Below are 26,468 nucleotides of genomic sequence, written 5' to 3'. Positions count from 1 at the left end.
TAGTTTCAGTTGTTACTGTAGAACACATGCAGGAAATGAAACACAACAGGAGCTGTATGATCTACAATTTACAGTTCTGCAGAACAAAGTAGACCAAACAGGCTTTAAATAAACTGTTTTCACCAGCTTTGTAGTGTTTCACATGTTACTGCTTACGCTTTCTGTAATCTCATTTAGAATGATCTTCATTTTTACCCTTGTGTTGATTTTTATTTATTTATTTATTTATCTTCATGTGCAATCCAATTTACCAACAAAGTGAACACTAAGAAAGCTTGTATGCCACTCTTTTCTACTAGAGCAGAAAACACACAACATGGTGCAACCCAACACTAAACGGAATTTACTAATATTTTATGTAGATTATGCAGTTATTACATAAATCTTTCACATTTTTGTGTGATGTTTGTGAGATGCATATGCAAATTTGTGGCTTTCCTCGATTGTTCCATGCATGTCTAACTGACTTTTCATGCAAGTTCCACCGATGCATAACTTTTCTAGCGCAAATACGGCACACATATAATGTTCAAATTATAATTAAAATTAAAATTAAAAATTAAAATTATAAAAGTAATTGACGCGCACATTTTAAGCAAGATTTGGCTTTAATGTTGCGTTATGTCACGTCGTCTGGTTCCAACATGGCGTCATTTGTATTGCAAATTTATTCCCGGAAGGAAAGCAATCTAGTTCTCATAAAGAGTCAATGGTTTATACTTTGATTAATACTTTTTTATTTACAACTCAAAGCAGGACATAAATGAATGACAGTTTGACCAAAAAAAGAGAATTGAGATGCAGAAGAAAATCTTCATTAGTACAAAACAGCTTAACCCTTTTACACCAGAGCTTTAGCTCCAGTTTGGACATTCTTTTGATCACTGTAACTCTAGAATCGTTTATGCAAATAACGTAACGTGGCTTCTGAAAGGGAGAAAAGCAACTTTGCACTGATATTCAACACTGCACAATCATGACATGTTAAATCAGCTGGTTCTGTTATGAAGAAACTCAACTACCAAGTATTGTGTTGCGTATCGGTGCAAAGTCGACATTAAAAACTGTTTTTCTCCTTGTCAGAATCACGTTGATCGCGTCAACGGTCATAGAATTATAGTATGCCAAAAAAGTGTGTTATTTAGGTGTCGCCGGCAAAAGCTACTGTGTTAAAAGGCATGACATCCCCAAAACAAAAACAAAAAAACTTACAAACTTATATTTTCCTTTTATAGGATCGTATATATTCTTGAATATTATGTAGTGGTTTGAGTGAAATTATGAAATGACTTGTTTTGTAGCAATAGAAATACGTGTACATTGTTAAACAGTTTATTTCAACTGTAGTTTTTATTCAAAACTGTTGATGAAAATGCCCAACAGTGATCCCAAAAGAAGATGCAGCAACATCAGTCGAAAACAACCGGGAAGCTGCCACTCTACAAACGTCAATGACAAAGAAAATCGCCCAAATTAGTTGCTAAGAGAGCTTGGGGAAAAAGCAGGATAAGTTAGATAACAGTTTTTGCATGTCAGAAACATGTCAGAATGGTGAACCTTGAGGCAGATGGCCTATAAATGCAGAGGACCACGTCCTGCTCCTGTCAGCCTAAAAAAAGAAACACAGGGCTGCAGAGCACAGACTCACCAAACTGGACAATTACAGAATGGAAAAAGCGGGCCTGCAGTCACACACACAGCCGACAGTCCTCAAGAGTGGTGGCGTAATGGTGTGGGGAATATATTCCAGCACACCTTTGGCCCCTTAATAGCAATCAATCACAGTGTGCCATCCATCTGAATGTTGTTGCTGATCATGCTCATCAATTCCTGACTGCAATTCTTCTGTGGTTGCTTCCAACAGGACAATAAAATGGAAACTTGCTTCAAGAATTTAGCTTCATGACTTTAGTTGCTTCCCTAATTGGCAAGAACGCCTCTGATACATTTTTAAACAAAATTTGCATTCCTGCCCCAACAATTTATTTATAGATATGACCTGTAAATGATGGAGTTTTAGTCTTATCATTGCTGAAGCTCAGATTCTCACACCACAGGGCCAAAGCTCCAGCCGTTTAAACAGGGACCCCCCCCCCCGTGGCTGTGAGATCCAGCCTCCCACCCTGTCAATCTCCCCTCTGCCCCAGGGCCAGACAGAGGCTGCTTGGGGGTGGGGATGTATTGCCCAAACCTTTTTCCAGCCAAACGCTGTCTATTTCCCTTTGAGCTGACGTTTTAATGCACCACTGTTACTGCTCTGATCATTTGCCAAACAAAAATAAATGAAATGAATTCATCTGACTGTCAGCTGGAGGGGAAAAAGCCTAATTTGAGGTTTGACAAAACATTCAAACACAATGATCACTAGCATCTGGATTCCTGTGCATTTGGGTGTGTTTGGAGGCTACGTGGGTTTTCACCAATGGAGAGACCATTACTTGCACTTTTGTGTTTTGTATTCATTAGAAAGTTTTTACATATCTTTATGTTACTTCATACACTGGAAAATATTTGATCCTTGCTAAGCTATAAAACCTGGTTTTTGGACATTCCAGATTTTGACTATAGGTTTGCAGTTAACTTCTCTGCTCTTCAGCTTTTGAAACTTTTTTTCAGAATAAATACAATTAGATTTTATTTTGTTAAGAGGGATTGACTAGAAATAAGGAAAGTTTTGTTAAAATGAGTTCAAATCTTTGAGCTCCATACTTAGAGACAATATCACACAGCCACTATGAACATTTTGCACATTTTCCACATATGCAATTGTGTGTGATTTTTGCAAGAAATATATGCACATTCATGGCTTTCCATAACCGTTCCACGTATGTCTAACAGAGCTTTTATGCATGTTCCACCAATGTGTAACTTTTATATTGCATATCCGGCGCACATATTCAAATTGCATAATTGATGCACAAATCACTAATGAATTGTAAATAAAAAGATCAATAATCACGCACAGTTTTTGCACAATTGGTGCATTGTGTGACGAATATATAAATCAGCTGATCTTTCACCCCTCCAGCAGTCTATACCAAGCGGGGGTCTCCTACTCCCCTTGTCTGGGTTGTTTGGGCAGGGGTTCAAGATTTTCGTGGGGCGATGGAAGGCGGGTCAAAGGAAGGGTCTGGGTACGCTGGGCGCAGATGCTACTCTGAACATGCGTCGATCCCTTCTTGCGGATCTCCCCAGCTGGAAGGTCCCCCGTTCGGTCCCTGTTCGCGCTCTAAAATCCTCCTCTGGAGTGTCAATGCATGACGTAAAACCAGAGCAGTAATAACCCACAATCGAAACAAATTGTTTACATGCAACACGATCGGATCAATCGGCATAACCCACCTATCTTGATCGGAAAGAAATTTTGATCCGGATGAGTCTGATCGGGGCAGAGTATTACGAACGGTGTGTTTACACGACGCATTTTAATTCTGATCAGGCCTTTATTTCGACTATTTTTGTCCATGTAAACGCAGCTACTGTCTAATTAAAATGATTACCGGTAGCTTTAATCAATCAGTGAAAGGCTTATGGAGCTTTTTCTGTGACAAAATCTCACCCGATTCTCGCTACAAAAAGGCTGTGGAGAATATCCACCTCCCACTTGACTTTTTTGTTCCTTAACCCCTGCATACAGTGATTTCCTATTTTGATGAATTTATGTACTATAGATTTTGGCAACAAATTCACAACTCAGAGAAAAGTACATGTAAGATGTTCACACACATGTTTATTTATGATACCACAGACTAAAAGATACTTCATTCAGCGTGACCATCAACCCTGGGATGCAGAGGCTTTCACTGTCACTCTATTTCATTTTTTTTAAATATACTTGCTTTCCCTGTAGCTTGACCGAGTTTGGTATACGCCCGTAGACCTATTTTTTTTACTCTTCTTAATCTTTTTCTCTATCTTCTCGTGTCTCTTTCTCCTCATTTGGTTTACATCTCTTCTATTCCCCATTCCCTAATCTTTTTTTTGTCACTGCCCTCTCTTTTTTTTCAGTCGTGTTCTCTCTTCACCCACTCCCTCTAAAGCCCTCCCGCTTTTACTTTCTGCATGGTATTTAGTGGGGGAGCCATGGGGCAAAGAAATAATTCAAAGTCTTTGCATATTGCAGGCGCCGTGGTCAGCGGCGGAGCCCCTATGCACTGACACATTAGTTTATCTGGACTGACCCAGCAAACAGCCTACGCCATGACAAATAGCCCGGGTGCTGCACAGCGCACGCGAATACACACACACCCACGGCTAGAGTGTGAAGGAACACACACTTGTCTGTGAGGCGGGAAGCATGTGTGCCCACGGAGCACACAGCTTTAAAGAAATCTCCACCACCCCCAAAAGAAGAAGGGGAAAAAAACAGCAAATGAAAGCAGCAAAGGCAGGAGGGAATAAAGATAAAGATAAAAAACAAGAGATATACTTTAGCATCCCTTAAGGTAACGGAGTGATTTTCTACATTGTTTAAATTTTAATCAGTTTGCCTTCCCTAGCACTCCTCCACTCTATTTTTACATATTCCAAATATAAATATATAATTAATGTCTGAGGGGCAGATAAAAGAGAAAAAGGCCTCACCAGTATCTAAGAACCATTTGTTGTTCTCAAGAACAAATTAATGCTTACAAGTTAAAATAGAGGTCTGCGGAGGCTTGTTTTTTTTATTTTATCTTTTTTTTAATGACTTCTTGCACATCAAATGTTCTTTTGTTCCAGTAAAGCATTGATGGTCATTCTGTTGCATTTTTAGGAATGAAATGTGTCTGGAGGTGCAGAATGAGGTTCACTTGAAACCACTGATATGACTGACGGCACTGTGAGCTTGTATTGGAGCTATGCTATCACTACCACCATCAATGAAAGGTCTATTTTTGAAATTATATCACACACAAAGGCCGTGTCACATGGCCAAAACTTACATTTTTCGCATACTGCATGAAAGAAAAAAGGTCAGACGTGAATATATGTGGAAAAAGGGGAAAAAGTAGTGGCATCGGGCATGTCACTGAAATGCACCAACTAGAGCAGCTAGAGGACTGTCCATTTGGTACTGCTTGCCTTAAGTAATCAAGTGGAGTTTTATTTGAAAAACTAACTGGGATCTCCTTAAATGAATGCATTTGACTTTCTTTCTCCCTTGAAGAATGTCTGAATGAAAACAAATTCCTGATATGGTCGCACCAATAGTTAAGAATTGGCTGTCTATTTTTTAAGGAAGTGTTCTGACTCTAAAACCCCTGACTAACTGAGTCATTTTGACAGTAACATATGCTGAGCTATGCAACCTCACTGCTTTAGTCTTAGTCACAACTGCTCTAAGGATGGATTATAGGCACGAAAGTTGCCTCGCACAAAATGTCAAGGTCGTAGACCGCACCGCTAGCCTGTAGAGTGAAAATCTTTACTGTGGGCATGCTGCAAGCGACAGGTCACAGAGACACATAAGGGTAAGTAGGGGTAAAGTAGGTGAGATGCAGGAATGTCAAATGAGCTTTTCATGTTTTTTAACTCCTCCAAAACCTGCGTACTGCACAAGGACCCTGTTAGTGCTTTTCATGTGATAATTGTGTACACCTTGCAAGCAGTCAGACTGTCAGAAATTAGGAAATTAGATTGTAGCTAGGGTGGGTGACCAACGGGCTCTTACCTGCACACCACTACTATATTACTATACACTCACCACACCCGTAACACCCAGACGTTCCGTTTTTGTGACTAGTGTCTGAAGGAGACTTAACGGAACCGCGTGACTGCGATCCCCTTTAAATGCAGCCACTCATATTTACAACCCTTTACGGGCCTGGAAACCCAAAAACCTGCAGCACAGGTCAACCCCTGTACAGCTGCATGTTATTATAGCTTTATATACCTGCTTATCTTTTGGCTTTACCTTGTATTTGTCTAGATAGAATTGATTGAGCAAAAATGTACATGCCACTAATATCCCCTAATGCTTTTGGTTTTAACCCATAGTGTAACTTGAGAAAATAAAAACGACGGAAAATAATCCTACTGTGCTCCAACACGCGCCCCCAACAGCAAGATGAAGGGCAAATAATAACTCAGAAGAAGGTTAAAGACAAGAAGGACAAAGGATGCAAACTTGGCACCAGGAACAATCTGGTGATTGATTGGGCACGAGGATGAGCGCTAATACACAAGACTTAATTTCACAGATGCTGCCAAAAAAGGTGAGGATGGGAATACTCTTTAAATTCCAAGAACATGTGAAACATTACATTCAACTCAAGAGCAAAACGTGTGCAGATCCACATTTGGCAACACAGCCTGGAGCAAACCACTATAGAGTATCCAGGTGTTTATTGTGTTGCAGCTGATTCCATTCAAGACAGCTTTTAAAAAAGCCAATACGCACAATACCATGACCTTGTGTCCCCTATGCAATATGTTACTTAGACATTGTCTCAAATAGTCAAATGATGTGCTGCATATACCGCACATGTACAGTGAATGTGCTAAGTAACGCTCCTCCTAGCATTCCTCTTATCTTCCTCTCCTTCTTTGAACTGTTCAAGCTGCGAGGCTCAGGGTGTTAGCGGGGAATTTGTCCAGCTTTGACAGGGCCGAGCCGTTTTTCCTCAGTGCTCTTTGAAGAGCGACCGCTTATCGACACCAGGGCTAAGCGCCGGCCCTCTGAGCTCGGGTTCCAGCTCCACTGGGAGCGGGGTGAGGCTTGCCTGCATCCCCATCTGGTCATACACACATACCGAGCTCACACATTAAAGCCGTGGTAAAGTCACTACACACGTACATACAAACAAAAACTCCAAGTCCAAAAAGTAACCGCCTACATTTGTGAACGTAAAAGAGGCACGCATGCATTCACACATCACGAACACTGGAAGACATTTGCAAGAAAGATGTAGTGACATTTGGATATGTGCTGAAGGAGATAATGGGGATGATGGAGATGGCCACAAGCATATGCACTCACACACGTGCACACTAACCTTTTCCCTTTGGCATACAAGAGAGGAAAACAGTAATGCTTGTGCGAGGAAGATCAATGAAGCTTTGCGGCCTCATGGTGTGAAAAGGGTGAGCTGAGGAAGGTAGGATTTCTTATTGGGATCTAACATCTATTGTGGAAATTTGACCACGGCCTCAGTCAGCAACTGAACAGACGGAGCACATATTCTCCGCTTTGACTGTGAACCTCAAACTGCAGAATTCTCTTTTAACCAAAGAAAAGTTTGAGTTCAGCAGAGTTTTTAGTCACTAAATAATATAACAATAACTACACCCAGATCACACATTGTCTTTTAGCAACGAAACATTCTTCTGAGAGAGGAATGCCCTTCCAACTAAAGAACAAATACAGGTACTGAGTCAAAAAGCCAGTTTTTTTTTCAGTAGTCCTTCACTAGGCCAAATGTTTCTAAAAGACCAATTTAAACTCTGATGGTTGAATAAAGTCGACCACTTTATGCATGTACAGACAAAGAATGCCGTTTATAATTGCAGATTCAAGGTCTTAAGACACAAGTGAGCTCTGAAGTGAGGATAAGAAGCTGGCACAACCTCATTTACATCAATGAAGCAAAGAAAAATTGCAAATAACTGCAAAAATAATACTGTTTCTTTTTGAAGTGAATATTAGAACTTTAACCAATGTGGAAGAAATCCATCTGCATTCCCTTTTCAAAGACCTGTTAGCTGCTAGATTTTGATATATATATAAATATAAAGATTAGATTATTAGTAGCTGAGCCAGAAAGCTAAGCTTTCTTCAATCCAATACTCATGAGGTTGTCATGAGCTCTGGGTCATGGCCGAAGGAATGAGGTCCTGAATACAATATGGCTCAAATGAGCTTCATCTGTAGGGTGGCTGGGTGCCCCCCCCCCCCCCCCCCCTCAGAGATAGGGTGAGATGCGTAGTCACCCAGAGAAAGCTTGGAGTAGAGCCGCTGCTTCTCCACATTGAGGTGGCTCAGGCATCTGGTCCGGATGCCTCTGGACACTTCCCTGGGGAGGTGTTCTGGGCATGTCCCACTGGGCGGACGGATGCTGGAGAGACTTCTTCTCTCAACTGGCATTGGGGTCCCCCAAGAGGAGCTGGAGGAAGTGGCCAGGGAGAGGGTGGTCTTGGCATCTTTGCATAGAGTGCTGCCCCACGACCCAGTCAGAACAGGGTAAGGTCTGCTAGCGCAGTAGCCACTAGGGGCCTGTTACATAAGTTACTTATCTTTAATTTAAAACAACCCAGCTTTTAAAAAACAATCAATATTTTTACATTGTAATTCCACAAAATTGTACATTTTGACCGATATCAAACCTGCCCTTTATTTCTAAAATCCTAGAAAGAGTTGTAGTTAAGCAGCTTTACTGCCACCTACAGGACAACAGCCACTTTGAAGACTTTCAGTCGGGGTTTAGACCTCACCACAGTACGGAAACTGCACTAGTTAGAGTCTCTAATGACTTGTTATTGGCCTCAGAAAAGGGACTACTTTCTATTCTGGTCCTGTTGGACCTCAGTGCTGCCTTTGACACTATCGACCACGGTATTTTACTCCATAGATTAGAGCAGGACATAGGGATCAGAGGATCTGCTCTCCAGTGGTTTAAATCCTATCTGTCTGATAGGTATCAGTTCGTTAATGTAAATGGCCATTCCTCTCAGTGCACTCGAGTCAACTATGGAGTCCCACAGGGCTCAGTCTTGGGACCGATCCTGTTTACGCTTTATATGTTACCCCTAGGAAACATAATCAGGAAACACAGCATTAATTTTCATTGTTATGCCGACGATACGCAGTTGTATTTATCCATTAAGCCTGACCAGAATGACCAGATAGAGAAACTGAACGCCTGCATCAGTGACATCAAGACCTGGATGACAATTAATTACCTCCTCTTGAACCCAGAAAAAACTGAGGTCATTATACTTGGTCCTAAAAACCTCAGAGATGCTCTGTCTGCTCAGATAGTCTCCCTGGATGGTATAAGTATAGCCCCCAATTCCACAGTTAGAAACCTTGGGGTTTTACTTGACCAGGATTTATCATTTAAGGCTCATATATCTCAGGCGTGTAGAACTGCCTTTTTTCACTTGCGGAATATTGCTAAGATCAGAAATATACTTTCTAAGAGTGATGCTGAAAAACTCATCCATGCATTTGTTACGTCGAGGCTGGATTACTGTAACTCCTTGTTAGCAGCGTGTCCTAAGAGTTCCTTAAGAAGTCTCCAGCTTGTTCAGAACGCAGCTGCTAGATTGTTAGCTGGAACTAGCAGAAGAGATCACATCACTCCTGTGTTAGTTTCGCTCCATTGGCTCCCAGTTGATTCTAGAATTAAGTTCAAGATCCTCCTGTTAACCTATAAGGCCTTACATGGAATGGCCCCGTCCTATATTAAGGACCTCATAGTCCCTTACCAACCAATCAGAACACTTCGCTCGCAAAATGCAGGACTGCTTGTGGTTCCTAGAATTGGTAAAAGTACGGTTGGAGGTAGAGCGTTTAGCCACCAAGCCCCTGTCTTATGGAATAAACTCCCAGCTCATATAAGAGAGGCCGACTCAGTTTCTACATTCAAAGCTAGACTGAAAACATTCCTCTTTGGACAGGCTTATTGTCAGACTAGTTAGTATTCAGAGATTATTTAACTTAATGTTAGTTTGTTTAAATTAAACTTAATAATAACTATTTCTTTTAAAAGGCTGCTAGAAGTTGAAGCTGGGGTAACTATGGTACACTGGGGTTCTGTCCTCTTTCCTTTTTTACTTCTACCCTTCCTCTCCTCTATTCTTGATCATAATTTATCATTTAGTTCTCCATGCCTCTGTTTGGTGCAGTGCGATTCATGTATTGTCCCTCTTTTCCTCTCCCCTCCTGGGGAGTGGGAGTGCTTCCAGACTCCAGTTGGCTCATCCGTGCTCCAGTTCCTGACCGTTTACCTCGCCTTTGCTCCTGCTCCTACACCTGGCTGTGGATCCTGCCTCTGGCTCATCTCTGGCTCGTCTCTGCTCTGTACCTGACCGAGTACCTCGCCTCTGCTCCTGCTCCTACACCTGGCTGTGGTTCCTGTCTCCGGCTCGACTCGCGCCTTTGACTGTCCCGATAACCACGGCTGGATGAAGCTCGTCTGCTGGACTTTTATATATGTAGTTGTAGATTTAGATAAGTTAATTCTTCTCTAAGATTTCTGGTAAATCGCCTGTCCGTCCTGGGGGAGGATCCCTCCTTCATGTGGGCACCCCTGAGGTTTCTTCGTTTTTTCCGGAATCCGGTTTTTTTGGGAGTTTTTCCTTACCGCGAAGGGGGGTCTAAGGGCAGGGATGCCAGTATAGCTTAGTCAGTTTGTTAGTTCATTTTAGTATTTTTCTATTGAACTCTTTGTATTCGTGATCCTTTTGATTTCATGTTTTACTTCGAAGCCCATCGAGACGACTGTTGTTGTGATTTTGGGCTGTACAAATAAAATTGAATTGAATTGAATTGAATTGAAATTGAAATAAGTTAATTGCAGCATTAGACTTGTTTATTCAAAAACAAATTAATGCTAAAAGATCCACTCTAATGAAAATTATGTTTTTGTCATTTTCTTGAGGCAGTTTTTTTTTCATGATGGAAATTTATAAAGAAAATTAGGCTAAAAGTTGCATTTCTGAATGTTTCTTTATTCAAATCACGTGAAGAAATTGCTGCAAGAAAACATTTAATTTTCCCTCTCTTTACTATGTCTTTCACAAGCCATTCACAAAACTGGTGAATGTTACCTAAATGTATGATTCTTTACATCCAACCACATCCGTAAAGCTATGGAGACACTGGGCATGTGACGGACGTTCAAGAACGCACTAAACGCAATGCAAAGCTCACACACCTTGCTCCAGGCTTTTTCTTTCACAGCTCTATTCCGATATCTCAAAGACTTGGTGTCAAATAACCCTGGGCACAAACTGCAATGATTATTTTTGTTCTTTTATAATACATTTTCAAACGGTTGGCACTTCCATGAATTAAAAGGGATGTCAGCCATACATCACTACCAAATCTAAGTTCCTGATTGGTCAAAATTTGACCTGGTGTATTCGATGGAACGCGTTTGGTACGTAGAGCCCACAAACAGTCACTTCCCAGCCAGCAAGGCCAGGTGGGCCCCGTACAGTTTAAAAGTATGCAGAAAATGTGGGCCCTGCATGGGTTTGTCCGCAGTTTCTGCTACACAGTTTTTTGTGTAGCTAAGCGAGAATGCACATTTGCACACGTTTACATAAATTTTAAATCATATGTGGCTGCTTGGATGCGCATAGCTTTACACTAGCGCAGAGCTTACCAATCACCAAGCCAGGCCAGTCATTTTATTTTTTGTGAATCTGTTCATGCTTACTTCTGAACTTCTGTACATGTTGCACCTTGGCCAATCGTAAGCAGTCAAACATGACTCATTTTTTCGCAGTCATATCACGCTAAGTCGCGCTCAAAGTGGTCGGCAAAATCAAAGATAGGACAAAAGCGAGATTTGCCAGAACGCACGCAAAAACGTGTTTTGCATACGCAAAAAACGTTTTCGAAAGCAAAAAAAAGTTTTTGAAAGCAAAGAAAAAATTGAAAGCAAAAAAATATATATATCAAAGCAGAATAAGAAATTATTGAAAAGCAAATATTTAACATTTTCACCTGCAACTTAGAAAGTTTTGTGTGCAACGTGGTGGCAGAAATATCACTCCATATAAAGCCGCCAACCGATTTTATCCGACCAAAAAGCTTTCTTTGGTCTCTTTCTAGACATTTTGTCATTCAAGTTTCAACGTTTTTCTTATCTAAAATAAATTTTGTTCATTCCGTTCCAATATCCCCTGATTATTATAATGTTTATGAGGAAAGAAGTTAAGAAATCATGTGATGTAGAGTTGCAGAATGATAACTAGTACAGGCTAAGTGCACAATAGTGAAGTAAAATCTGAATCTGAATGGGGGCTTTTCCAAGCAATAATTCTGATGTACCAACTTAAGAAGGAGACAGTCTGTGTCAAGATGATCAAGCTGGCCTTCACTGTAAAATGCTAATAATGGAATGGCTTAGACTATCACTTGGCGGAAGATTAGAGTCCAAGGCTAAAGCCAGAGGGAGGGCTCATAATATATGATAAAGACAAATTGGAGAACGGCAAGGTAACTCATGGAGAAGGTAACAGTGGAATATCGCAGGATTGCAAGGAATGATAAAAAGCCAGGGATTGTTGTAATAGAAAGACTACAATAGTCTTATCACTGATAAGGAATTTTAGGGCTTTGAGCATTTGTGGACCAAGCCACATTGGAAACATGTTCATGGCTGTTGACAACTTTTAAAAGTAACTTTCAACTTCTAATTGCAGCTTGTCTGACTGGAATGATACTTTGAAGATAATGACAGCCTAAAATGAATATCTCTTTCATTATCTGAAATCTCTTCCCGTGCCTAAAATGCCAGTTCAGTTCCAGCTAAATCTGGAAATCAGAGAGAAGCAAGATGTTAAAAGTACAAATGAGAAAGATAGAAAATGCAAGAAAAAAAAAGGAGAGATAAAACGTGCCCATGCGTTCCAGAGGCCAACCATAATCTACTCTCACTGCCTCTCACAGTTTATGCCTGGGTCTTTCTCCCTCTGTGGTTCCAGCATTGACCCTGCTCATTAAAGCTGATTAAAACTTTTCCAGCGAACACTGTTTGCCCTCAGAAGATGATAACCTCTACAAGGCTGCCGCATAAAAGAATAATAGCTAACTACAAAAGAGGGTTGGACAAAGAAAAAAAAAACTTCGCCCAGGCTAAGCAAGGCCCCAATTGGAACATTTTAGAAAATTAATGAAATTTTAGATCAAATGAATAATAAATTAAGGAGCTGGAGAGAGGAAGAAAGATGAATAAGTCATAAGAAAATGTACTCTTGCTATCAAACTGTACGAACATGTTATTCTCCACTAGGCTGGAGGAAACAGGGTCAGGTTCAAGACATGTGGATTGGGAAGAAAACAAAGGTTCTCGCTCAGCTCGGCTTTGAAGATAATTGTTGCAACTGTACTTGAAAGGGTACTCTGGCCCCTGCCCCAACTGAGAGATCTCACTTTGAGTCATTTGTTGTTTCATGTTGTGTTGTTGTTTGGCGTTGTCTCTTTGAAAAAGAGCAGAAGTTTGAGATTTGTGACATGTGGGATTGCTCCCATCAAATGAGGGCACTGACTGGCTGAAAATGCCACACTCTGGTTATTTGAGCTGATTAATAAAACCTTTTTTTAATGTGACATGGACATGCATTAAAAAAGGGAATCGGTGAAGGGGACATTAGCATGTGTAAATTTGGTGTTAAAATTTAAGTGTTTCTGGGTTTGCTTTTAACGATGCACTAACACAACATTATCAACTGTCAAAGTTAACGGAACAGCTCATAAAAATGGGAACTCGGCCCGAATCATCAGCCTGTTTTGTCCTGTCATGTCAGAGGTTGTAAAAGTGTCACTTGTGGTGCTTAACACCAGAACAGGCTGTTCTCACACACAGGAAGCATGCCACACACTAATACAGCTGAAAGGTGTTAAATGGATCATTAGCGCTGAGCTGAGGAGGCACTCGACCTTCTCTGGCAGGGGTCACAGGTCACAGGCCTGAGGAAACAAATGTTTCCACTATCAAAGGGCAGGCAGCAATGGTCAACCCTGCTGAGTTCATTCAATTTTACAAGCTAACCATAAGTCCCTGTGTGCAAATGTGTCTGTACTTATGTAAAGGTTTGCTGCAATAGATTAAATGAGGGCATTGAACACGAGGCTTTATTTTGATGTATAAAAAGGGAAGCCCTCTTTTACTACTGATACCACTTTACACTGGGTTCACCCTAATTTACTCAGGCTACATCCACACAGGCAGATTTGTTTCCCATCAGGGTTCCCTGATTTGGAAAGTCCACTTTTTTGGCCAGTGCAAAAGCTCCCCAGAACTCTCCAGACCAAGTGGATCCCTGGTCCCAAACTTGGTCGGCCCAGTTTAGAATAAACTGGAAGAGAAGCAAAGGGAATAAATGATGTAAGAGTGGTGAAATAAACTACTCACTAAAGAACAACACTCACAAACTTTTAAAATGACTTACATGTTGTCTGAGTATACAAAGTGTAGTAGGGAGATACATGTACTTACTGGTAGTTACCAGTAATTACCGGTAGTTACTATGTTATAATGAGAGGATTAGAGCATTTTCTTTCCTTTGCATTTTTTCCCATTTTGGTTTGGCAGCAATGAACCAAAGTGAATGAACCCTGCAGTTCCAAAATGTTTGGAACTGCAGGGTTATTCTGTTCAGTTTGGTCTATTTCATTCTTAAAGTTGACTTTCGACTACCAAAGCTCTTCAACCGATTACACAATTATTATAATTCCAGCAGATTGTGAAGCAGAGAAAAGCAGCCTTGTGCTTTTCATCTCTGCAAAGCCGATATGAAAAAATTGCTTTTCTTTTCTTAAAAATTAACTGATTCACGTTGATTGTATAAACTGTCAAAGAATTACGGTAGTTCAAAGAGAGTTTGCTATTTAGGTGTCACCAATGACATCTCAAGTGTTAAGAGGTGAACATAAAATTTTAAAATTCTTTAGGATCCTTTGTCCATTTTAATCAAGCTCCAAAGGCTAATGTAAAAGCAGCCGAATGCAGTTAGATTTCCCATCCTCATTTGGTGATTAGCTTTTAACCACAGCACTTTTTACTGATTTTTGACTGTACTTTGGAGTCTGCCTGCATTCACACTGTACTGAACCACATTAGAGTTCATGAGAGCGGCCATGGTGTAGCAGTAGGCCGGTTGACCTCTGAGCAGAAGATTGCAGGGTTAATTTCCCCCTTGCCCACACATATCTCAACGTGTCCTTGCCTCTGGTGGAAGGTTGGCGCCAGTGTTCGGCAGTGGAACAGCCATCAGTGTGTGAATGTGTGTGTGAATACGTAAATGAGACAGTGACTGTGAAGCACTTTGGGCCTTCAAGGAAGGCAGAAAAGCGCTATACAAGTATATGCCATTTAGAAAAGATAAGACTCTTGTTTTTGAGCACACCAGGGTTTGTTGTTTGGTTCGGGTAAACTTACATACCTTCTTATCAAATCATCAAATCAAACTTTATTTATAAAATAGCGCTTCTCATGCATTTGTGCAGCTCGAAGCGCTATAACATTAAAAACAGAAAACACACAATATTACAGGAAAAACCCAACCCACCCTTCACCCTTCCCAATCCCCTCTGTTAAAACATATGACCCATGTGACAGTAATCTACCGGACAGTTACATGCACGCACTGTGGTTCTGCACACCTGTCCAGGCTCTCTGGCAGCAGGTATGTGCCGATCTATCAGTCTGGCTTAAAGTTTCAATCACTGCTTCACCGTCACTTTGTGTGCTTGGTGACATGAGTGCTATCGATGTAGAAGGAGGATTAGGCTCTATCATTTTCATAACTCTTTGTATTGCTAAAAAAACTATTTTAATGAATTGGAAAAACATGAAAAATATAAATATAAGTCAACACAGAAATCTGCTATTTGATCATATCAGCTTGGAAAAAATGTCAGCCCAAAGTTCAAGTAACTTTGAAAGAATTCAGTCTCTCTGGTCTCCCATAGCTAACTCCATGACTTAGGGGGTGGAGGACCTGGTCGTCGCTGCTGCTTGCCCTTCTGCCGTGGTTCGGGGTGGGGGTCGGGGCCTCCGGTGCCTGGCGAGGGGTGGTGGGGGCTCCGTTGGTCGGGGGGTCGGGTCCGGTGCCTGGGTGGGGCGGGCTGGGGCGCTGCGTGGTCCTCTGGGCTTGGGTGTGGGGGTGCGTGGTGGGGGGGTGGGGTGGTGGTCTGGCTTGGCTTGGGGGGGTGGTCCCTTTGCCTGTGCTGGGTTGGCGGGGGAGGGGGGGATACTATTGGTACGGGGGCAGGGGGGGTTGACGGGTCGGGGTCTCCGCTGAGGTGGCTGCCTCGGTCCCGTCGAGGCCTGACCAGAGCTCTTCCGGGGGGGGGGGCGACGCTTTCTGGCTCCTCTCTCTCTGTGTGGGGTGGGTGGTGCTGGGCCTGGGGTGTCGGCGCCTCCGGGGGTGGGGCCCCTGGGCTGGGTGGGCCTGGCCCCCTTGCTGGGGGGGGGGGGGGGGGGACAGCTGTTTGACCACCAGGGGACAGTCTACCAGCTGTCCCCAACTTACCCCCTTCCTCATATAACCTCATATTAGGGTGAGGGGGTGGGGGGCTTAGCCTGCGATGAGCCTTGGGGGGGGGGGTTTCTAGGCAGTGGCCCCCCTCCTATGGTTGCCGTATGGAGTGGGCCCCCCCTCTTTCGGTTTTATTTGCACCTTAGACATGTAGGTAGGGGGGGTGCTTGGACATCACTGCCAGCAAGCAGCAGATGTCCTCCTAGCACCCTACCCACCAATTTTAACCGCACCTTAGACATTTAGGGCCCCTTGGTGGGGAGGGGGAGGGGACGTCACTGTGAGTAATCAGGAGATGTCCCCTTAGTGCCCTACCCGCCAATTTTAACTGCACCCCCCTTAGTACACACACCCCTCCCCCCTCAATATATACATCCCAACATAAACACACACACATGCACACACACACCCTCTTAAACACACATACACGCACACACATTTTGCAAGGAAGGTGGGACCTAGGACCATCTGTCCCCTACCTCTTCCCTGGTGGGGGGTACGGGCCCCTTTGCAACGGCGGCCGTGTCTCCGGGGTGCCGGCTTCCTGGGCCCGGCGGTGCTTTCTCCGCGCGGTGGGGGGGTTCACATTACATCTGAGCCGGGGGTGTTCGTGTCCCTGGGGGGTGGGTTCTGGTCCTTGCTCCTGAGCGCTGGGCCCCGCCAAATTTCCAACTGTGGCCGAGCCTGGTCGGGCCATATTTACAACACCCCTTGTCGGCCCTCTTTTTTCCCCGGGGTTCCCCCTTCCTGGGCGGGGGCGGCGGGCCCCTGCCTTGCTCCTCCCTGGACCAACCGTGGGCCGGGCGGATGGCTGCCTGGAGTGCGGAGCGGGTCTCCCTTGGGGGGTCCTGGTTCGTACCTGGGGTTGGGGCGGGGGGATGCCCGGAACTCCTGGGTGGTGGTGGGGTGCTCGTCTGGGGCTGTGGGCGTCCTTCTCCGGTGGGGCCCTGCGCTGGGCCCTCCTGGCGTGGTGGGGGGGCTGTTCTCCTGGTTGGGCCGGGGCTGCGCTCTCTGTCCCCCCATTGCCTCCCTGCTCTCTGGCTCTGGGGGCCTCGGGGCGGTCCTGCTGGCCCTGGCCTGGGTGGCGGGCTTGGTCGCCCGGGCGGCGGTTGTTCCCTGCTGGTTCCCGTGTGGCGTTGGGGGGATTCCGGCTGCCGCTGCTGCTGCGGTGGGGGTCTTGGTGTGGGGATGGCTGGGCACTCTCCCTCCTTCTTTTCACGTTCCACCATCCATTTTAGAAGAACATGAACACTCACCTGAGCACAGGTGTTAGCTCACCTTTGCACTAACAGTTTGCATGACTGAAATATTTCACACTAGTTGGTTTTAAGGCATAAGTATGCTTTTGAACACTATCTGTTTTGTGTACATGTCGACAGGTGGACATTTTTGCAGCTAGCAGGTGTGTTGATAACATTTGAGTGTGTGTGTGGATAGGCCCCGCCCTTTTTGTACTACATTGGAACCTTACCATAATGATTAAGAACCAGTAAACTTGTTGCTTTATGCTGCTTCATGGTCTTATCCCCCTTCCCCTCCTATTATCACCCTCCTACCCCCCCCTTCTCTCTAACGTCCCTCTCTCTTCTTCCCCTCTTTCCTTTTCCGTCCGGTCCAACACCAAAGATTTTCAAACATGATTGAAATTAATAAAGTTTGGCCTCAATTACAAAAGGGGTTTATTCAGAAATACCTTTGGTTTGTCTGAAGATTAATAAACCCTCTTGTTAAAGTAAAATATGTCCAACACAAGAGGCCCTCAGCACTCATCTGTCTGCCCAGCTGTTGGACAGGACAAGTTAAAAAAAAACAAAAAAAAAAAACATATGACCCATGACCCCCACATATACAATGAATAATGACTATGTAACTGTAACAATAAATAAATAAATAAATAAATAAAAAATAAAGAAAGAAATAAACAAGTAAGGCTTGGCTCTGCTTTGAGGAAACCGTTTTTGGGAATCTCTTCATACCAGGAGCCAGCTCGGCCATGGGAGCATCGCCACATTGCCCACCCAGACTGGGACAGCAACAGAGTCCACTTCACTGCCGTGAGGCTGCAAAGTCAAACTCCAGCTGCCCCAGCAAGGGCGACAACCGCGGCAACAACCACAGACCAAGCCGGCAAGCCCTGGAAGGAAAGATCCCTACAAGAAACACTGGGGCTATAATCATGATAAGATACTAAAATTAAAGACATAAGATGTATATTAAAACATAAATTTGAGAATAAGAATGAAATTAAATACACAAAATAGCCTATACTAAAACTAATAGAATAAATTAGCAGTTAAAATCAACTAAAAGCTAAATTAAAAAGGTGGGTTTTGAGCCTCTTCTTAAAAACTTCTACAGTCTCTGTGGCCCTAAGGTTCTCCGGCAGACTGTGCCAGGACCGTAATGGCAGAACAAAGCCTCACCATAAGTTTTGGTCCTCACCCTAGTAACAACTAAAAGGCCAGCACCGGAGGACCTCAGGGTCCGCAAGGGCTCATACTTTAAAATAATGTCATTTAAATAAGAAGGCCCAAGACCATAAAAACATTTATAAACCATTAAAAGAATTTTAAAATCGATTATGAAATGCACAGGGAGCCAAAGCAGAGATTTTAAAATTGGTGTAATGTGTTTCCACCCTCTGGTCCTCGTAAGAACTCGTGCCGCTGAGTTCTGCAATAGCTGTAGATTTGAAATAGACTTTTTGGGTAAACCAGAGAACAGGGCATTACAATAATCTAAACGACTGAAAATAAAAGCATGCATCAGCACCTCTGTGCTGGCAAGAGAGAGGAACGGGCGGACTCTGGCAATGTTTTGGAGATGATAAAATCCTGTCTTAACGACATTTTTAATGTGTGGGATAAAATATAGCTCAGAGTCAAAAAGTACGCCCAGGTTTCTAACACATTGAGAAGGTTTAAAATTATGAAGATGTGGTAAAATCCTCTCTCTCTTGTCTTCAGAACCGATTAAAACTTCAGTTTTGTCCTGGTTAAGGTGTAGGAAGTTTTATGCCATCGATGACTTTATATCTAAAATACAGTTTAAAAGAGTATTAAAAGGTTCAAGGTCATCAGGAGACACGGCAATGTAAAGCTGTGTGTCATCAGCATAGCTGTGAAAGTCAACGCCATGTCTCCTGATGACATCCCCAGGAGGCAACATATATAAATTAAAAAGTACTTGCCCTAAAATAGACCCTTGGGGAACCCCACAACTTATTTTAATGGATTCTTGAAGAGCACGTAGCCATACTTAAATAAAAGTGTCACTCTGTAAGGTAAGAGTAAAACCACTTAAGAACATTTCCAGAGAGGCCCACAAGAGAGGCCCACTAGACTCCTAAGTCTGTCTAATAGTATTGTCATGACGAGCGTAACGAATAGACCCAGACGCTGGAACCCGGAAGAAACACAGGTGAGTACGTGGTGGAATGAAAGAAGGTTTTAATATTGATTCTTGGTTTGTGGATTGTTCTTGGGGGAGTTGACGTCCTTGGAGGAACCCGCGGCGAGGATGGTTCGGTCCGGTGGCCCGTGGCGTCACTGGTGGGTCGGCAGAGGCTCGTGGTGTCTCTAGAGTTACGGCAGAGGCTCTAGGCGTGACAGGAGGGAATGCTGTGGCTTGGATCCGTGGGTGAAGAAGACTCAGGCGACCACTCGTGTTTATGAATTCCTGGGAACAAGGTAGAGAGCGAGACTTAGACCAAGGCTTAATAACGAGAGCTATGAACATGACAACAATACTATGCACCATCAGGGGCAACGGACTGGCGATGAATACTGGTCCAGGGGCTTCTTAAGAAGACAGGCAGGTGATGAGGTAAGTGGTCGCAGCTGAGTAGCATCAGGAACCAAGCAGAGAGGGGAGGAGTCTGACAGAGGCACCATGACAAGTATCTGGTGATCTACTGTACCATAAGCGACACTGAGATCCAGTAGCACCAGAACAGAAAGTTTCTGTGATTCGTAGTTTACTCTAAGATCATTAACGATTTTTGAAAGAGCCATCTCTGTACTATGGTTTGTCCTAAAACCAGACTGATATTTCTCTAAACTTTTTGTGTAATTAAAAACTCATGGAGTTGAGTAGCGACACTTTTTTCTATAATTTTATGGTAAATGGTAAGTTGGATACAGGTCTATAGTTAGACCCTTGTTTTTGGGTCTAATTGACTCTTCTTCAGAAGAGGCCTCATCACCACCGTCTTACAGGCAGAGGGGAAGAGCCCCTTCTGAAAAGAGCAGTTTACTATATTTAAAAGCTCTGACTCAAAGAATCCATAAAATGTTTTAAAAAGTAAAGTGGGAATGGGATCTAAAAGGCAGGTTGTAATGGTTACTTGGGATACAACTCAACCAAGCATCTCTGCATTAACCAGGACAAAACTCCCCAGTGTTTCTTCTAAACTATACAATCAAAAAATAACACAGGCGCCATCCAATAACCACCAGGAGCAATGTGGGGTTCAGTCTTGCCCAAAGACTTTCGGACATAGTGTGCAGGGCAGGAACCAATCCAGAAATTAATAAAGGAGTATATTTTCTACATCATTCAGAAACAGGATTAGATTGCCAGTTTTTATATTATCAATTATAATCCAACTCCAGCTAAATAATCATAATCCAGGACAGTATGGTACGGTCAAGTTAAATTTACTTTGTTCCTAAAATGTCATAAGTAGTCAAAGTTAAATTTAAAACAGAAAAAAGTCTTGTCCAGAGCGAAAGTAAAAATCATCCACATTCAATTCAGACATAATTAGGAAAAGTGAGCAATGACCAGAGGTTTAATGAGCATGCAATTCAGATATGACCTTAAATACAGAGTGGTTCCTAAAGCTATGTACACACCGGGCACTTGGAGCACGTTCATGAATGCGTGTTCACATTGGAAAAGCAGGGAGGGGCTTCTTCTTCCTCCTTTTCTTCTTCTACAGTTTACTAGCACGTCTGCCACCTGCAGTTGAAGAGGCTTGGTTCAAAATGTCAAAGTGGTGTAAATCGCATGAATTTCGCTCCAGGCTTTTTCATTCCCAGCTCTATTCCGATGTATTAAAGACTTGGTGTCATAGAATTCTGGTTGGGCACAAACTTAGTAATTTCTTCTTTGTGATCAATTATCAATGAGGTGGCTCTTCTGTGTATTATCCATATGTCACTACCAAAGCTGAGTCCCTGATTCATAAAAGTTTTACCTGGACTAAGTTTCAACGTGCCTTCAATTGCCACATATTTTCTACATCCTGTCCGAAAATGGTTTTAATCTGTGTTTCAAAGTTGTATTTGGGACATTGTGTTTAAAAGAGAGTAATGTCGAAAAGCATATTTCCTCCTCATAAGCAGTGAGACAATGAAGAAGAAGAGAAAAACTGGGTTAACAACAGACAACAGGACATGGGAGGCTAGTCTCTTTTACAATGGGCCATCTCCAGCTCTTGCAGCTTGTTACCGTAAGCTCCTAAATAATTAATGCCCCCTCTCTGTGGCTGCTCCGCTACATGCCAAGCTTCGATATGAGGTTAGTGTGCTTAGGGTCCCACCACTGGAGGGGCACCTGCTCTAACAGCACAGCGTTTCATGTCTTAGTGTTTGAAAGGACGGCACAGGCTCCTCTGTCTGCCCTAGGTGTCCCTGCAGGTGGGGGATAAGGTAAGAGTTTTTCTATTCTTTTTTTTTTTTCTTTATTAAGTCAGCACTTCTTCCTCTTTGCTGTCTTCTTCATGCAGAACTGCAATTATCAGGATATCCACAGGCTCTTATTCTGGCTTTGGAAGACTTAATTTAAGATTCAGCAAAAAGCAATCACTAATTCTATGCTCATGACAAAAATATGGCTTTTAACTGATTTATTTACTGACAAAATAAAAGTCAACATAAATTGGCTTAATTTTAAAAGCTTAATTTTGGGTCTCAATTTCAAAGTTGCAAATAAGCATTAAAATGTGTTTCTAGAACTCAGATGATTCTCACATTTTTGGTTCTTATAAGTTGGTTATATTTTAATTTTGTTGTGTCTTTAGTTCTCAGCAAGTTATCAGCAATGAATGAAATTTAAAAAAAAAGTGTTAAAAGATATCCAACAACATTTTCTTATAAAGGTTCTGGAATGGCACTTTTTATTTAATTTACTTGTCGGCCAACTTTCTGATATATTTAACTTTTTATCAGTCGTCCCATGAAACTCACCAATAGCTCATTTTAGACAAAAAAAAAAATCAAAATGTAACATTTTGCAGTGGCAACCATCCGAGTGTCATGCAAATCACAGGGAGGAACAATATGTTTAGAGTTCACCAAAACAATGCACTTAGCATTTATTCATATACATATTTTATAGTCTAAAGCTTTTGTACATATCTTAAGGAAATTAGAGACCCACTTCAACGAAAATTGTGTTTTTGGTGTTTTTCACATGGTATTTTACTCATGATGGAGGACATATATACAGAAAATTAATCTTAAAATGTCACAATCTTCAGTTCTGTTGTGTTTTACCTGTTGTGCTTTGTGTGCAGGTTGTGTGTGGGTTCTCCTGAAGGGCTCCGCCCCCTCTCCTGTGGCTCGCCATGAGTGGTGCACAGATGTCTGCACTTAAGGTTCATTTGTTTAAACTCTATTTAAGTGTGTCCTCTTCTGCTCTCTGTGTTGGAGTGTTGCTTTAGTTCAGTCTGTTTATCCTGGTTTCCTTACCTGAGTCATACTGTTTTCGAGTCCTGTATGTTTTTGAAAATGTCCCACCTAGTGTGGTGTTTTCTGTTAAAAGGTCTCTGGATCTTCCCTCAACCTTGTAGTCTAGTCCTGCATTTGGGTCATTCTGATACACCGTGATATAAGATTCCATTTCTGTGTATTTCATAATTCAAATTGTTAATCAAACCAGATGAAAAAAATGCTGTTTAAAAAAAAAAAAAGAAAAACGTTCAAAGTCGTTAGCATGTTAGCTTTTGCATGGCTCCTGTAGGTTTATTGCCTTCGGTTTTCAAAAATTACTGGCTTGTGCAACTTTCCAGTGGACTTGGAAGCAATGCAACAGTGGTTGAATGCAGTTGGGATTGAATCCAGCGAACTGTCTCCTGGTGATAGGATTTGCAAAAAATGTGTCACTCAGGATAGATGCGAATACTTTATCCTTATTAGTTATGATGCTAGTGTCATCCAACACCGGTCCCTATGTGTTTTTTTTTTATTTGTCTGAAATAAATTATATTTCTTTTACAGAAAGATTTTTGTATGTTTAGTCTGTTTTAATGTTATAACGTTCTTTTTACAAGCTTTATGCTTTGTGGTTGTTTGTGGTAAAAACCGTCCTCACTTTAGATGAGGTGCTGCAAAGCAACTTATAAACTGTTAACAAAGTTAATTAATACATTTGTTAAGCTTATAAGCAGTTTAGTTATATGGATTTTGAAGACAATGTGATATGGTGCCTCTGTCAGACTCCTCCCCCTTTCCTCTCCGCTTGGCTCCTGATTCATCCCAGCTGCGACCACTAACCTCATCGCCTCACCTGCCTTCTTAAGGAGCTCCAGGATCATCATTCTTCGCCAGTCCGTTGCCCCTGATGGTGCATAGTTGGTCATCACGTCTCGTTCATGTTAGCTTGTTACGTCAAGCCTGCGCCTAACTTCTGTCTCTACTTACCTCCAGGAATCCATAGCCACAAGTGGTCACCAGAATCAGCCTCAGTCCGGAACCTTCTCTGTCTTCTCCTGCTGGTTACACCTCGAGCCTCTGCTATCTCCTCTCATCTCTCGGACCCCCACCGACGACAACGACTCCTGCCGAAGGCCTGCAGAAGAATCCACCAGTGACGCCACCGAAGTCTGTTCTTCGCATGTTTGGGAATCCAGGATCCTGCTCTCGATCTCTCAACTACCTGATTATTAAAACATCTTACCTGCCACGCTCGTCCATCTCTGTGTTTCTTCCGGGTTCCAGCGCCTGGGTCGAAAAGTGTTCTGTAGCCATGACACAATGGTCTGACTTTAGACGTTAAAAAATCTTATTAACACTTTTAGGTATTTGCAAGACATCTATAATGCTAATATATATCTTACTAGCATCTTACACATTAATAAAGCCTATTGATTTGTTAAGTTAGTTAATAAAACATAAGCTTATGAACACTTGGGCTTGTGTGAGACATCTACAATTCTTATAAATGTCTTACTAGAACCCCAAACAATAATAATACTTCTTAATTTTTTAAAAAAGGTTGTTAATAAATCTTATTAAGCTTATTAACACTGACAAATTTGTCAGGCATCTATAATGCCAATAAATGCATCATTAGCATCTTAAAACATCCTAATAATAATGCTCGTAAATGTGTTAACTGAGTAATTTAATAAACCTTGTTAGACTTATTGTACTAATAAATGTCTTACTAACACTCTAAAAATTCTATTATAATGCTTGTTAATGCCTTAACAAAGCTTGTTAAGGAATCTTAATATAAAGTGTTACTGAAATCTGGGGAGATGGAAGTCTGGACATCTTTTTTTAGACAGCTGACCCCGCGACCCGCTCCCGGATGAGTGGAAGAAGATGGATGCATGGATGGATGGATGGATGGTTACTCTCAGCTACACCTTCGATCACTTGAGCTGCAAAGTTTGGTCAGAGGAGGAAAAATGACTACATTTGAATGATCTTTTTTTCTGAAAAAAATTGTATTTGAAAATCCAAAGGAATCTGTTGGTTACATTTCAGTCACTTGAGGGCTAAAAGTAGTTCGGCGGCGTGCAACACGAGAAAAGTTGTATGTGGAATGTTTCCTTGCAAATGGATAAGGGATTAGTTCAGGGACAGAAGAACAGATGGAAGAATGGGCTACGACTTCAAGACAAAAAACAAAACCAACAGTAGGCCCCTAGGAGTCCTGCTTAAAATATGGATTTATTGCAACAGGTGATTTCCCACACACGGAGCCTGTTTACATAGTACTCACAACATTCATTGACAGAATATGTTACTGGAGATTGATGTTCCACTGCTGTTATCTGTTATTATTATTATTATTATTATTATTATTATTATTATTATCAAAAGATTTGTTTTTTGTGATGATCAGAGGTTTCTTTTTTCTTTTTAAAATCAGATCAAAATTAACCCCCACCCCTTTCTGCCGGGCCGCTGTAAAATCCTCAGGGGTTTATCAGTCCGCAGCCACAAAAAGGTTGGGGAACAGTGGTCCAGGAAGTACCCAAACTCCCTCCATCTATTTAACAAAGGAGGGGAAGGGGGGCGGGATTTTCCACGCCAACAGTACCGCCCACAACTCTGAGGCGTCTGGTTATAAGTCTGATGAGAGTCTGATGTTCTAAGAAAATGACACGTTTTTTGGTGTTGGTGAAAAAATAGCATATTCATCATTAAAAGACCAATGCTTTTCAGTAGATCAAAAGATAATGGGAACAGGACTTGTTCACATTTTTACAACAAAAGTACCAACATAATTAGTAATATTATTATTTTCCTTTTTTTTATTTAAAGCTTTGACAGCAAACAGGTCATGAATGTCCTGCACTAAAATGTGCTTTTGGCCGAGAAAAACCCATGTAATAAGATGGCTGAAAGAAAAGGTCAGAGAAGACCTCACTAAGGTAAACTTCACTACAGGAAGTTGCACAGAAACAAAGTCAAAGGTGCTCAGGGGTGTGAGTCAGTTTCAGGGTCACAGCTTCACCATGGGAAGAGGTCACCCCATGTCTCTTTTTTTCATCCATCAGTCTTCCATTCATTTACCACCTATTCTTCTACCCATTCACACACACAAACTATGGATTAAATCACTAACTTTGTTCACATTGTGAAGCTTATTGCAACAAAGGGGATGGAAGTCAAGGAAAATGTCAAAGTTCTTTCTGTGTCAAATTGAAAAAAAAAATACTAAACCTTTAAGGATGTTGTGGTAGCAGCACTTTCACTCAATGTCCTTACATGATCAATTCTAATTGGATTATTTTTTTTTCTTTTTCATTTTGGAAGTTTACTTTAAGACTGGGAGCCAGAGTGAATGACTGACCCCCCCCCCAGTAAAAAAACAAACAAACCTTAGAATAACATTAATAGTGCAAGATAATGTGAAGGTTATATTACTTTGTCTTTCTGTACCAAGTGGGCTCGTATAGCCACTTTCCTGCACCCGAGATTATGTCGATCAGCTTTTGTGCACAGAGGGATTTAGGGGTTCACACCAGATTAGAGACTGGCGGATTAAATTAGGAGACTTCAAGAAAATCCCATTGACTTTGCTGTGTTTAT

At 42.1% G+C, this 26,468-nt stretch overlaps 1 long non-coding RNA gene across 1 annotated transcript in view; it reads right to left on the bottom strand.

The window, feature by feature from the left end:
• Window positions 1-19,556: 19,556 nt before the first annotated feature.
• Window positions 19,557-26,468, bottom strand: part of LOC110016490 — an 82,173-nt gene continuing 75,261 nt past the window's right edge. The window contains exons 2-4 of the long non-coding RNA XR_002291793.2: window positions 24,669-24,808; window positions 23,844-24,160; window positions 19,557-19,875 (exon numbers count right to left, since the gene is read on the bottom strand). This is a non-coding gene — a long non-coding RNA (uncharacterized LOC110016490). The remainder of the gene's footprint in view (window positions 19,876-23,843; window positions 24,161-24,668; window positions 24,809-26,468) is intronic.

The sequence above is a fragment of the Oryzias latipes genome, chromosome 15 (genome assembly GCF_002234675.1).
Source record: "Oryzias latipes chromosome 15, ASM223467v1".
Taxonomy (NCBI): Eukaryota; Metazoa; Chordata; class Actinopteri; order Beloniformes; family Adrianichthyidae; genus Oryzias; species Oryzias latipes.
Note: the sequence above shows the minus strand (reverse complement) of the source record. Positions and strands in the feature narration are given on the sequence as shown.